Source organism: Zea mays, chromosome 2 (assembly GCF_902167145.1).
Source record: "Zea mays cultivar B73 chromosome 2, Zm-B73-REFERENCE-NAM-5.0, whole genome shotgun sequence".
NCBI classification, from domain to species: Eukaryota; Viridiplantae; Streptophyta; class Magnoliopsida; order Poales; family Poaceae; genus Zea; species Zea mays.
The window spans coordinates 132,467,529-132,480,652 of NC_050097.1; positions in this window are offsets into that span (position 1 = coordinate 132,467,529).

Genomic DNA, 13,124 nt, shown 5'->3' on the forward strand with positions numbered 1-13,124 from the left:
AATGATGCGATTACAATTACCAGAATGCGTGAACAGTAAAGGAATACTGTTCACTATTTATAGACACAGGACACAGCCTGTGAAGAATTACAATTATGCCCTTCATAAAAGTTTACAACATTGACTCAGACCTTTATGGACTAAAAGGTCATTCTATCTTTAAGTCGGTTTGTAATACCGAAGCTTCATGAAGAGGAACCTTCGGCCATCTCATACAAACAACTTCAGCCGAAAGCCGCTTCTTCCTACAAGACCTTCGGCGACGAAGCATAGTCCCAACAGTAGCCCCTTTCGCGGTGCTAGATCGTTTTTCGTAACGAGCTTGATCCGTGAAAAAAGTCTCTTAAGCTTCGGGGAGCCGAAGGTCCAAAAAACACCTTCCCTGAGCTCGTTGTCGAGAAACGATTCAGTTTCCCAGCGCGTAGCGGTCCCACCTTGCAGAGTTACCGTTTGTTTCTGCGGTCCACCACGCAGCGAGTGCAAGCGGGTGTCCGCCTGGTGTAAAAATCCTGGCGCTTCGCCTTCTTACCTGCAGTACTATATAAACAGACGAGTAGGTGTGAAGTTACCACAGCATTCATTGCTATTTGCACTGTTTTGCTGCCAAAATTTTTAACCATTGCCGAAGCTTGACTCTCGGAATCGAACGAAGCTCCAACTTGAAGCCTGTTTTGTCAGAAGAAAAAACTTCGGAAGAAAAAAGTATTTAATTTCCACAAATTCAGAATTAAATGGCCAGAGTGCGTTCTACCGCTAGGGTTGAGCGTGAGGGGGGCGAAGCTGAAGGTTCGGAGACTGTCCCCATCTCCGAAGCGATGGAACGATCCGGGCTGGTAACTTCGGAAAAAATCCCCAGTGCTGATGCAGAACAAGCAACTGCCGAGGTAGAAGAAGAAAACACTGAGGAAACTGATCCTGAAGATGATTATCGTATTGCAATGCCAAGTAAGCCCAGCCACCTGGACTTCGGAAAGTCTACCGTTTCGAAGGCTGATCTCTCCAAGATGATAAAGTCGGGTTTTTTCAGTGAAAGTCAAAAGAAGCTACTACGTTTGGGGGGGGGAAGAAACTACCCCAAAGCCGGAGAAGGATGAAATTGTCATTTTCAAGAGCTTTCTTAAGGCTGGATTAAGGTTCCCCCTGCATGGGATAATTGCAGAGGTATTGAAGAGGTTTGGTATCTACCTTCATCAGTTGACTCCTAACGCTATCGTTAGGCTTAGTGTTTATATCTGGGCCCTCCGAAGCCAAGCGGTGGAGCCGTTTGCGGACAGCTTTTGCCGAGTTCACGAGCTGCACTATCAGACGAAGGCTAGAAAAGATGGATTGCATGACAATTTTGGTTGCTATAATTTTGCTTATCGAAAAACCACAAAATTTCCTGTAATCAGCTACCGAAGCAAATGGGCAGCAGGCTGGAAGTCAGAGTGGTTCTATGTCAAAGTTGATGACGACAAGGAGAAGCTTGTGCAAAGTCCGCTTGAACTAATCTTCGGAGAAACCCGGCCTCGTTGCGACATGACACCAGAGGGCCCAACCCAACAAGCTATGGAGGAATTCAGAATTATTGCAGAGCATATCAGTACAAGAGACCTGGTTCAGGAGTTTTTGGCTTTCAGGGTTTTTCCTAGTTTAAAAGAATGGGAAATGCCGAAGCTAGAGGGGGAGAAAAAGGAAGGAGAACTTGTGCGGTTACCTTACTATTTCAAGTTTAAGAAGTACTTTAAAACACCTTGCCAAGAGTGGCTGGATACGATTGAAGTAATGTGCAATGAAATACTCGGCAATTACTCCAAAAAAGAAGATCAGTTGATGACTGCGGCCTTCGGCACCCGTCCGAAGCGAAGATTGAATCGAGTGCTGGACGCCCTGGGTTTTGAATACCCTGACTACGAAAATTTGAATAAAGGTGTCGGAGGCCGGAAAAGGAAAAGGATAGCCGAAGTTCTAAATGAAGACGAGAAAGAACCATCAAAAGAGAAGAAAATTCCAAAGAAGAGGAAAGTAACATCTCCGAAGCAAAAAGTATCCGATGAAGAGGAGACTCCCGCATCACACTCTGCCACTGACGTGGAAGAAATTTTGAAGGTAATGACTGAATCCCTGCCTGCGAAGTTAAGTCCATTGGGGCCTCAACTGACAAAGTTTTTTCAGAAGGAAAAGGAGCCCGAAAAAACGAAGAAAACGACTAAAGCAAAGAGACAAAGAATCATCACTGTGACAGAGGTCATTGACAAGACACCACCAAGAGCTTCAGCTCAGAAGACACCAGCGGCTGAGGAAAGAACAAATATTGAAATCACACCTTCGGAGGTCGCGGCTGCCGAAGCTGCCTCAATTGAAGATTTGAACCTGGAAAGCACAATCGAACACATCGACAAAATACTGCTAGACATGGCCACAAAAGAAGCTACCACTGCCGCCGAAGAGGCTATGGCCGCAGTGCCGGGGAAAGAAAAGGAAATTGTTGACGAAGCTTCAGAGGACGAGGCCTTCATGTTTCAAAATTTAGTTGGAGAAAAATTGTTAAAACCCGAAATAGAAGAGCTTAAAGAGTATGCCAAATCTTGCGGGTATAAACCAGGAGCACTCCTCTTCGGAGGTATTGATGATGAAAAATTAGATTGTATCCGAGATCAAACTGGAGCCAAAGTTATCGGTACTCTGTCAAAGAGTATCGGTTTTCCGAAGCTAGAAACGGACATTAGCCGCTACCGACGACAACATATCGTTGGTAGTTTATTTTATTCCAATTTCAAGGTGAACTACTTTTCCCTTAACTTTTATTGTTTTTAATAATGAAAACATGTCTAACGAAGGTTGTTTTCGTGCAGAGTATGTTGTTGAGCAAAGCTTTGAAAATGCAGCAAGATTTCGAAGACAAGAAACACGAAGTTATAATTGAAAATTTAGAAAGCAAAATAAAGGAGCAATCAGCTGCTATTGAGAAGAAGAACTTCGAGCTCCAAGCAACTGAAGGTTTATTGGCGGAAGCCGAAGCTAAAATAACAGAACTGAACACGAAGCTTCTCTGCCAATCTGGGCAGTTTGAACAAGAAAAGCAAGAACTTAATGCAAAACTTGAAGCCGAAGTTCAACAAAATTCAGATTTGAAAAAACTATTGGCGGGCCTTCAAGAAAAATGTTTGGAATTTAGCAACAAATGTATTCAACGACTAAGAAAAATTTTCCACTCAGTTGGAGCCAGCAGTGAGAAATTCACCCCGTCAGCTGAAGATTTACCAAAGACCTTCGAACATATTGAGGGTGAAATCGATGAGCTTGACGAAGTTATAGCCGGGCACGGTGACTTCTGTGCCTGGGTAGCTTCTCGGGGCACTGCTGCAGCTTTCCTAAAAGCTGGCTGCGATCATGGAAAGATTGTCAATAGGCCCAATTTCACTTTATCACCATCAATCCTAGATGACATTCCTGATCTCGCCCGAAGTATTTCCAATAGATTTGTAAAGATGATATGGACAAAAGGCGGGCGAGAAAAGGCTGGAGACGAAGCTCGGAGTCATCTTGAACCAGTAAGAAGTCATACCTTGTGCTTACCTCTTCCTTCAAGCTCGATTTTTACTTACAACAACTTAATTCATGTAGGATGACGAAGCCGAAGCCGATGGTTAAAAAGAATGACGCCGAAGCTGAAGTCCCTTGAAGATTAAATAGGAGTAGACTGTAGACAGACTCAAGAAACTTTTGAGATAACTTTTGTAAATGTGACTAAACTTGTTCTTAATGAATTCTGTTCATACCTTGTAATATGTTCTTACCCTTCCACTAATGCCTGAGAGGTGCTTTGATGTGGACGAAACTATCTTTTTGAGCCGAAAGCGAAAAAACACCTTCCCTTCTTTTCGTACACAACGAAGCATAAAAAACAACATTTCCCTTTCTTCCGAAGCTCTTCTTTTCATACACAGCGAAGCATAAAAAACAACATTTCCCTTTCTTCCGAAGCTCTTCTTTTCATACACAGCGAAGCATAAAAAACAATATTTCCCTTTCTTCCGAAGCTCTTCTTTTCATACACAGCGAAGCATAAAAAACAACATTTCCCTTTCTTCCGAAGCTCTTCTTTTCGTACACGAAGAAGTATAAGAGACAGTTTTTCCTTTTTGCCGAAGCAATCACTTATGCTATGATGATGGTTATCCTGCATATGCCTGAATGAATGTTTATGAATGCAAATGTTATGATATAATGTGATGTGCAAATGAATGTCTGAACACATATCCGAAGCCATAATCACAGCCGTTATTTCCTTAGAAACAATCACATATCAGCGCTGACTTTTCGCTGTAAGCTCTGCATTCCCTTGGGAACGACTTTGGAGCTTCTTCGCCTTTTACTTTCGGCGGAATCAGCGTTAACTTTTCGCTGTAAGCTCTGCATTCCCTTAGGAACGACTTTGGAGCTTCTTCGCCTTTTACTTTCGGCGGAATCAGCGTTAACTTTTCGCTGTAAGCTCTGCATTCCCTTAGGAACGACTTTGGAGCTTCTTGGCCTTTTACTTTCGGCACTCGATGGTGCGTTCTCAGCTTTTACATTTACATCCTTGGGGGATTTTGCTCTTATAGAACTAAAAAAGGAAATTACATATGATGGCCCCATTAAAAACCTTTCTCCCCCTTCAGAAAGGAAAAGGGTGCCATGAAAGAAAAAATATAAAAAATTACATCAAGTTACACATAGTATCGCCGAAGCTCATCCGCATTCCAAGATCTAGGAATGTCGTTGCCGTCCATATCCTTCAATCTGTATGAACCGGGTCTTGACGAAGATGCTACTAAGAAAGGTCCCTCCCATTTCAACTGCAGCTTGCCCACTGTATCTGGGTTAGCCACTCGCCGAAGCACCAAATGTCCAGGCTCAATATTCTTTAGCCGAACTTTTCTATCACGCATTTGATTGTTTCGGCTTGATACTTATTGATGTTCTCCACAGCTTGAAGCCTGATCCCTTCTATAGCATCTTTTTCCACAGAATAAACAGCTTCAGAATCTGACTCTGCCGAAGCTACTACTCTTATTGATCCAGTTTTGGCTTCCTCCGGAGTTATTGCTTCGTCACCAAACAATAGTTTGAATGGAGTAAAGCCTGTTGACCTTGATATTGTTGTGTTGTGGCTCCATACCACTTTGATTAATTGATCTGGCCACTTTTCCCTAGGTTGATTGAAGATTAACTTCATTATTCCTGTCATTATAATGCCATTGGCTCTTTCAACGAGTCCGTTTGACTCCGGATGCCTGACTGATGCAAAATGGATCTTCATACCAATTTGATCACAGAAATCTCTGAAAGCTTCGGAGTCGAACTGTGTTCCATTATCTACAGTGATGGCCTTTGGTACCCCGAAACGACAAACAATATTCTGCCAGAAAAACTTTTGGACGGTGGCCGAAGTTATTGTGGCTAAAGGCTTTGCCTCAATCCATTTAGAAAAATATTCCACAGCCACTACAACATATCTTAGGTTCCCTTGGGCCGGTGGTAACGGACCCAACAAGTCAAGGCCCCACCTTTGCAATGGCCAGGTGGGTTGTATGAGCTGTGTTAAGGACGAAGGTTGTTTTTGATCTCTTGCACATTTCTGACAACCTTCGCACTTTTGAACTAATTCCGCTGCATCTGAAGCTGCCTTCGGCCAATAAAACCCTTGGCGGAAAACTTTTCCAAGTAACGGCCTAGATCCAATGTGAGATCCACACAGGCCTGCATGTATTTCTTTCATCAACTCTATGCCTTCGGTTCTAGATAAACACTTGAGTAGCGGAGCACAAACTCCATGCTTGTACAACTCCCCTTCTATCATGACATATGGACGAGCTCTTGCCTCTATCCTCCTGTTATAAGTTTCGTCATCTGAAAGGAATTTACCCTGAAGGTAAGAGATGATCTCAGTTCTCCAATCTTCGCTATAAACAGAAGATATATTGAGGACTGCTCTTTCAAGAAGTTCCACTGAAGGTGCCTTTATTGTTTCGAAGAACACATCCGAAGGTAAGGGCAGCCCCTGTGCTGCTGACTTAGCTAGCAAATCAGCATGCTCATTTTGTCCTCGAGGGATATTTTTGACAGAAAATCCTTCGAAGGAAGCTTCGACTCTTCGAACCATGTCTAGATATTTTTCAAGCTTCGGATCTTTAGCCTTGCAACTCTTGTCGATATGACCCGAAACAACCTGGGAATCAGTTTTAAGAATGGCCCTTCTGATTCCCATTGCTTTTAGCTTCCGAAGACCCAAAAGCAGGGCTTCGTACTCAGTAATATTGTTTGTACAACTGAAATCGAGTCTTGCCGCATAACAAGTTTTAACTTTGGATGGCGAGACCAACACAGCAGCTGCTCCTGCCCCGAAGGTTCCCCAAGACCCATCGCAAAACACTGTCCATACTTCGGCATCTTTATTTGTTTCTTCATCCTGAGCCCCTGGCGTCCAATCGGCGATAAAATCTGCCAACGCTTGGGACTGGATCGAAGATCTATGCACATAATCAATGCAAAATTCATTGAGCTCTGCAGCCCATTTTCCAATCCGCCCAGTAGCTTCTCTATTTCTCATAATATCCTTCAACGGCTGCGAAGAAGGAACAATAACATTGTATGCTTGAAAGTAATGCCGAAGCTTCCTGGATGCCATCAAAACAGCATATAACACCTTCTCTAATTTTGTATAGTTTTTCTTTGATATACTAAGAACTTCAGATACAAAATACACTGGGACCTGCTTCTTGACTTGGCCGTCAAGCTTCTCCTGGACAAGTGCTGCACTTACCGCTGAGTGCGAAGCTGCCACATATAATAACAACGGAGCCCCTGGCGTTGGTGGAGTTAATGTTGTTAAATCTATCAAATATTGCTTCAGGTCCTCGAAGGCTTTTTGTTGGCTTGGTCCCCATTGAAAGACTTCGACTGATTTCAGTACTTCGAAGAATGGTAGATTTCTTTCTGCTGATCTGGATATAAATCTATTAAGAGATGCCAGCCTCCCTGTCAATCTTTGGGCCCCCTTTTTTGTAGTTGGTGGCTCCATTCGAAGTATAGCTTCAATTTTACTTGGATTAGCTTCAATTCCCTTTGTTGAAACCAAGCATCCAAGAAATTTCCCCTTCTTGACTCCGAAGACACATTTTTCTGGATTCAACTTTAGGCCAGCTTGCCTAAAACTGGCGAAGGTCTCCTGCAAATCAGCAATGTGATTTTCCTGCTTCGTGCTTTTTACAATGATATCATCAACATAAGTTAGCACATTTCTGCCTATCTGAGATTGAAGAACCTTCGCAGTCATTCTGCTGAAACTTCCTCCGGCGTTCTTGAGCCCCTCAGGCATCCGAAGATAACAATATGTTCCACTAGGGGTTATGAAACTGGTCTTTGGCTCATCCTCCTTCTTCATCCAAATTTGATGATAGCCTGAATAACAATCGAGAAGACTCATAAGCTCTGACGAAGCTGCTGCATCAACTAAGGAGTCTATCCTTGGCAATGGGAATTCGTCCTTCGGACAAGCCTTGTTGAGATCTGTAAAATCGATACACATTCGCCATTTGCCATTGGCCTTTTTTACCATAACAGTGTTAGCTAGCCATTTTGGGTACTTTACTTCTCTGATAACTCCTGCACTGAGGAGTCTTTTGACTTCATTACGAGCACCTTCGGCCTTATCATCAGACATTTTCCGAAGCCTCTGCTTTCTGGGTCTGAAGGATGGGTCAACATTGAGCGAGTGTTCAGTAACATCTCTATTAACTCCGCAGAGATCATTAGCTGACCATGCAAAAACATCTTTGTTGTTGAACAAAAACCTTATCAAGGTTTTCTCCTGTTCTTCGGATAATTGAGAGCCCAACAGCACCTTCTGCTCTGCTATGTCCTCACATAAGAGCATGGGCTTCGGCTGATCTGCTGAAGCTGCTTTCTCCCTTCTGAATTTGTACTGTTCACAAGCTTCAGCTCCATTTATGTTATGGATTGCTTTTGAGTCAGTCCAGTTTCCTTCGGCCCTTCTGGCAGCTTCCTGACTTCCATGAATAGCGATGGGTCCTTGATCCGAAGGTATCTTCATGCAAAGATAAGCAGGATGAAGAATTGCTTCGAAAGCATTGAGGGTGCCACGACCAATAATTGCATTGTAAGGGTATTCCATGTCAACAATGTCAAACACAACTTGCTCAGTTCTAGTGTTGTTGATGAACCCGAAGGCCACTGACATGGTGATCTTGCCCAGTGCTACAATCTGTCTTCCTCCGAAGCCACAGAGAGGGTGTGTAGCATCATGAATCTTATCTTCTGGCTCTTGCATTTGCCTGAAGGCCTTAGCAAATATGATATCAGCTGCACTGCCTGTATCAACCAAGACATTGTGGACCAGAAATCCTTTGATAACACAAGAGATAACCATGGCATCGTTGTGTGGGTAATCCTTGAGTTGAAGGTCCTCTTGGGAGAAGGTAATAGGAATGTGAGACCATCTTGACTTGATGAAGGGTCCTTGCACCCCAACATGCTGTACCCTTCTCTGTGCTTCCTTCTTCTGCTTCTTGTTGGCTGGCTCTGAACATGAACCGCCTATTATCGGGAGTAGCAGCTTCGGAGCCGAAGCAGCCCCAGCTTGATCGTTGAACGAAGCCATCAGCTCAAAAAAAAGTGGAAGTGAGTTCACCGGAGGTGGGCGCCAATGTTGGAGACTTGTTCTCAAATGCTATGAATTAAGAACAAGGCAACATAAAATGTTAAATATTAACGTCCTTCGTCCACGAAGCATTATTCCCTTGAGGATAATGAACCTTGGACGAAGGTTGATGAGAATATAATTACGAAGGTTAAGTCTTCGTAATTGAATTTTAATAGATTGTATAAAATAACATAAAATAAAGGGTATCAAAGGTAAATGAATCATAAACGAATCATATTATATTTACTTAATATATTGAATCATTGAATATAGTTATACCTCTGCCTTGGCAAAGATTGGTTCTCAAATGATGCGATTACAATTACCAGAATGCGTGAACAGTAAAGGAATATTGTTCACTATTTATAGACACAGGACACAGCCTGTGAAGAATTACAATTATGCCCTTCATAAAAGTTTACAACATTGACTCAGACCTTTATGGACTAAAAGGTCATTCTATCTTTAAGTCGGTTTGTAATACCGAAGCTTCATGAAGAGGAACCTTCGGCCATCTCATACAAACAACTTCAGCCGAAAACCGCTTCTTCCTACAAGACCTTCGGCGACGAAGCATAGTCCCAACACAAATATAGCAGCATGACCAGTCTACACAATTTTATGAAGACAGCCTTTAGAGATAATGCTTGGAACAATAGACATGCAAGTAAGAAAAATGACCATTTGTATCGAAAGGAGGAAGTACTTATATATGTCTAAATAAATTGAACATCTATGCTTGGTAAGTTCATGGCAAAATTTTTAGACAACAACATTCAGATTAAATGTATACCTAAGTAGCTAGAACAAATATATAGCTAAGTACATTGATATCATCACTTTTAAGCAAACTATATAGACTAAGATTGAATAATAATGAGTTTCCTTTTATTCAGAAGATAAACAACAAGATGCATATGGTGTATGTGTCAATTCGAAATGATCATATGGACAATAATTAGAATGTGGAGAGCATAATGCACGTATGTTTCTTTTTCTCCCTTGTATCTCTGCAGTCTGCACATATAAGAGATGCAAAGCACATATATAATAGCCATGTCCTGAAAACATTCTTATTGCTTTAATGTCTTAGTTCCCCGAATCTAGATTGCACTTAAACATAATGAAGCAGCATGCCAAATGTTTTTTTTTCAAATATGTTAGCATTGTTGCTGTCATTTCCTCAGACATAAATGAAGAGTATTGTCATATCCTCAAACAGATTGTACTCAGAATATTGTCATTTCCTCAAACAGATTGTACTCAGAATAGCTGATTCTTCCCGTGTGATGTCAAATGTCCCCCAAACAAAAAACTATAATGACCAGAAACTCTAGTAAAACCCTGTGATTTTATTCAATATTATATAGTATTTACAACATAAACCGCACACCGGTTTTGTTACTAAGTAGAAGAGGACAAGCATAATTTGCATAAGTGCAACATTAATATTACCACATACCATAAAAACAACTTCAGCTTCAGATTGCCATGCTGCATAAAATCCAAATGGGATACCTAGTTGGTGGATGAGCTGATTTAGTCAGTCTCATGATCAGGGTTTGGGTTGACGCAATTTATCAAGGCAACCTTTTAGTATGCGATTATTAGGTCTAGCATATGTCACCGGACCTAGTGCTGAGAGCAAAAGAGTGCAAAACTGTGAGATCAAACAAGGTAATCTCAAAAGCAGGCATAAGGTCCCTTTAAGCCACTTTGTCAGTATACAATATTCTGAAATTTGCTTCACTCTCTCCAAAATCGTACGTATAAGATGATAAAGCCAAACCACTTGGAATTTAGAGTGGGCAAAGAATATTTAATCTGTCACTATTTGACGTATAATCCCAGGGAGGTCTCGATCAATCAGTGGCATAGGTATTGTTTGATCAGAAAATTTTTTGTTCCTACCATGTTCCACGTATGGAGAAATACTTCTGTTATTGTACAGAAGGAAAACTATATTGAAATTTACAAAATCACAATGAAGTATTTTATGTTCAGAAATTGTAGTGTACATCATTGGTAGTGAAGACCCATGTGGCTGGCAATATGTTGCGAGTGCTTCTAGAGGGATGAGCGAAATACAACAATAAAATCTGAAAATTGTAAAGATATCTGGTCATTCCTTGGAGGCTTTGACATCCTAGAATCTATTCATAGGAAGGAACCAAGGACTATCATTTTGGCCTAAACTCTAATCAGTAAGTGTGTTTATATGATAACAGAACAATGGTTAAGGCAGCATCAGCCGTAAATAGTAGAGTAGAACTGACCACAAATGGTGAAAAGAAAGTTTGTGAAAGGAAATGCATATGACTTTCACTTGTGGCTTGCCACTTTCGGTCATTTCCTTTGACACAAATTAAGAGTAATGTGCTATAACATGAACAACAAAATAATCAGATATGACACTGAGTTTTATAAGAACCTAGAACACTATTGTGATGTGATCATTTCTGCACAAAAACCAGCCGCTTGCTATTTTGTTGGGGGCTGAAGCTTGAATGGACAAGAGATCTAAAGTACTTACCATCTTCATTCGATTTCTTCAACATATGTGACTTTGAGGGAAGGGCGTACATCTAGCAGCAACTGCTTTCCTTATTGCCCATTCATGGTGAGGAGCAAAGACTTGATCATAAGCCACTGTTGCGGTGTTGCCGCATCCCTTAGTGAGTTGCCCCTCGAAAACAATGTTAAAGACCTGAGCATAACCCACTGTTGCCGCATCCCATAGTCAGTTGCCCCTGAAAACAATGTTGATTGATCAAATTGATTGAGAAGGCATTGTAAGGAAATACAGAGCTTAACACTCCCAACTTGTCGATTCTCCTCCCCTCCCCTCGACTTCGTAAAACAGAACAACAACAACACCCAGGTGTGGCGCCTGAGAGGCCACGACAGGAGTAGACGGCCCGTCTTGTTGAGGCTGGTGCAGCTGGAGGTGCCACGAGATCCAGGCGGCCGGCAACAGCGTCGCCACCGCGGTCCGCGTGGCGGGGGAGTCAGGAAGGATCTTGAGCTCCTGGAAGCTTTGCGGTGGAACGACACCGCAAGGTCCGACGAGAGGGAGGAAAGGTGGGACACAGGCGCCGGCATTGCAGGCTGCCACTGCAACTGCTAGCCGCGGTCCGAGACGTAACCCATGGGATGGAGCACCTGGAAGGTTCTCGTCGTGTCGCGGATTGGAGAGGCTGCGCGGGGTCGTCGAGGCACGATCGGACGACTAGAAAACTGAAGGACGACATGACTTGTGGGAAGCGAGCTTTGCGCTCGTGTTTAATATATAAAAAAAGAAAATATATAGAATAGAAGATTACATGATTCGATTGAAAACGTACGCAATAAAGAAAGGGATATTGTACATAATGTTATTTTTTATAGGGATAAACATCGAAGATTAATCATGTATTGTACCTTAGTTACAAACTAATAATGTAGTCTTTATACCAAATCTAAATGGCTATCTTCCAAAAGAAATGTAAACTGGCCTTGATAGGGATAAACATCGAAGATTAATCATGTATTGTACATTAGTTACGAACTAATAATGTAGTATTTATACCCTATCTAAATGACTATTGTTGGGACGAAGGCGAACACGTCACCCTTCGCTCATCAACTTCGTCCTCGCCTAGCGCAGGCGAAGGCTGGATCCACAGAGCCCGCTGGATAGGCCAAGGGCGCTAACCGGATGGAGGCCTGTTCGACCCCCTTCGCTCACACGAGACAAGACGAAGACCCCGCCGAAGTCTACGGGACCTCCCACTTCCTCACCACAGAGAGAGGCCCATGTACGGTTCCGCCCACAGAGTTGGGCCCCGCGTGGACATGCGTGATTTGGGTCGTGTCTGTAATAAAGTTTACCGTAATGACTGTCTGTAACCTCCCCTCGTGGGAATATTCTGGGGATAAACCAGGTACTCGAGGGTCTAAATGTCTTTGACAGGGACAAGCGGCCCCTCGAGTACCTATAAATACCCCTGTACTGTGCTCCGACACGGGGAGATCAACGTGGCTTTTGACATCCCATGTTTACATCACAAACTCTCTTCCCAATTCCCGGTTGGATAAACCTGTCTGGAAGGGCAGGTTCCAACATTTGGCGCCCACCGTTCGTGCGACGAAAAAACAACCCGCGATGGCCCCCAAGAGAGCAACTTCGAAGGTTGCCGCATCCATCGACGATGCAGTGAAGGCAGCACTACTGGCGGAGAAGAAAGGCAAGGCCCTCACGAACACCCCCCCAATAGGCCTTCGAAGACGACGCTGTCAACAACAAGAGACAGCGCCAGGATCACCCCACCCACGATGGCACTGTACGCACCTGCAGTTTCGAGGGCGCACCACAAGCACCACCACCAGGCTTCGCTCCGCCAGAGGGCAAAGACACCATAGAGGACGAAGAAGTCATCGGCATCTCAGCCGAAGACCA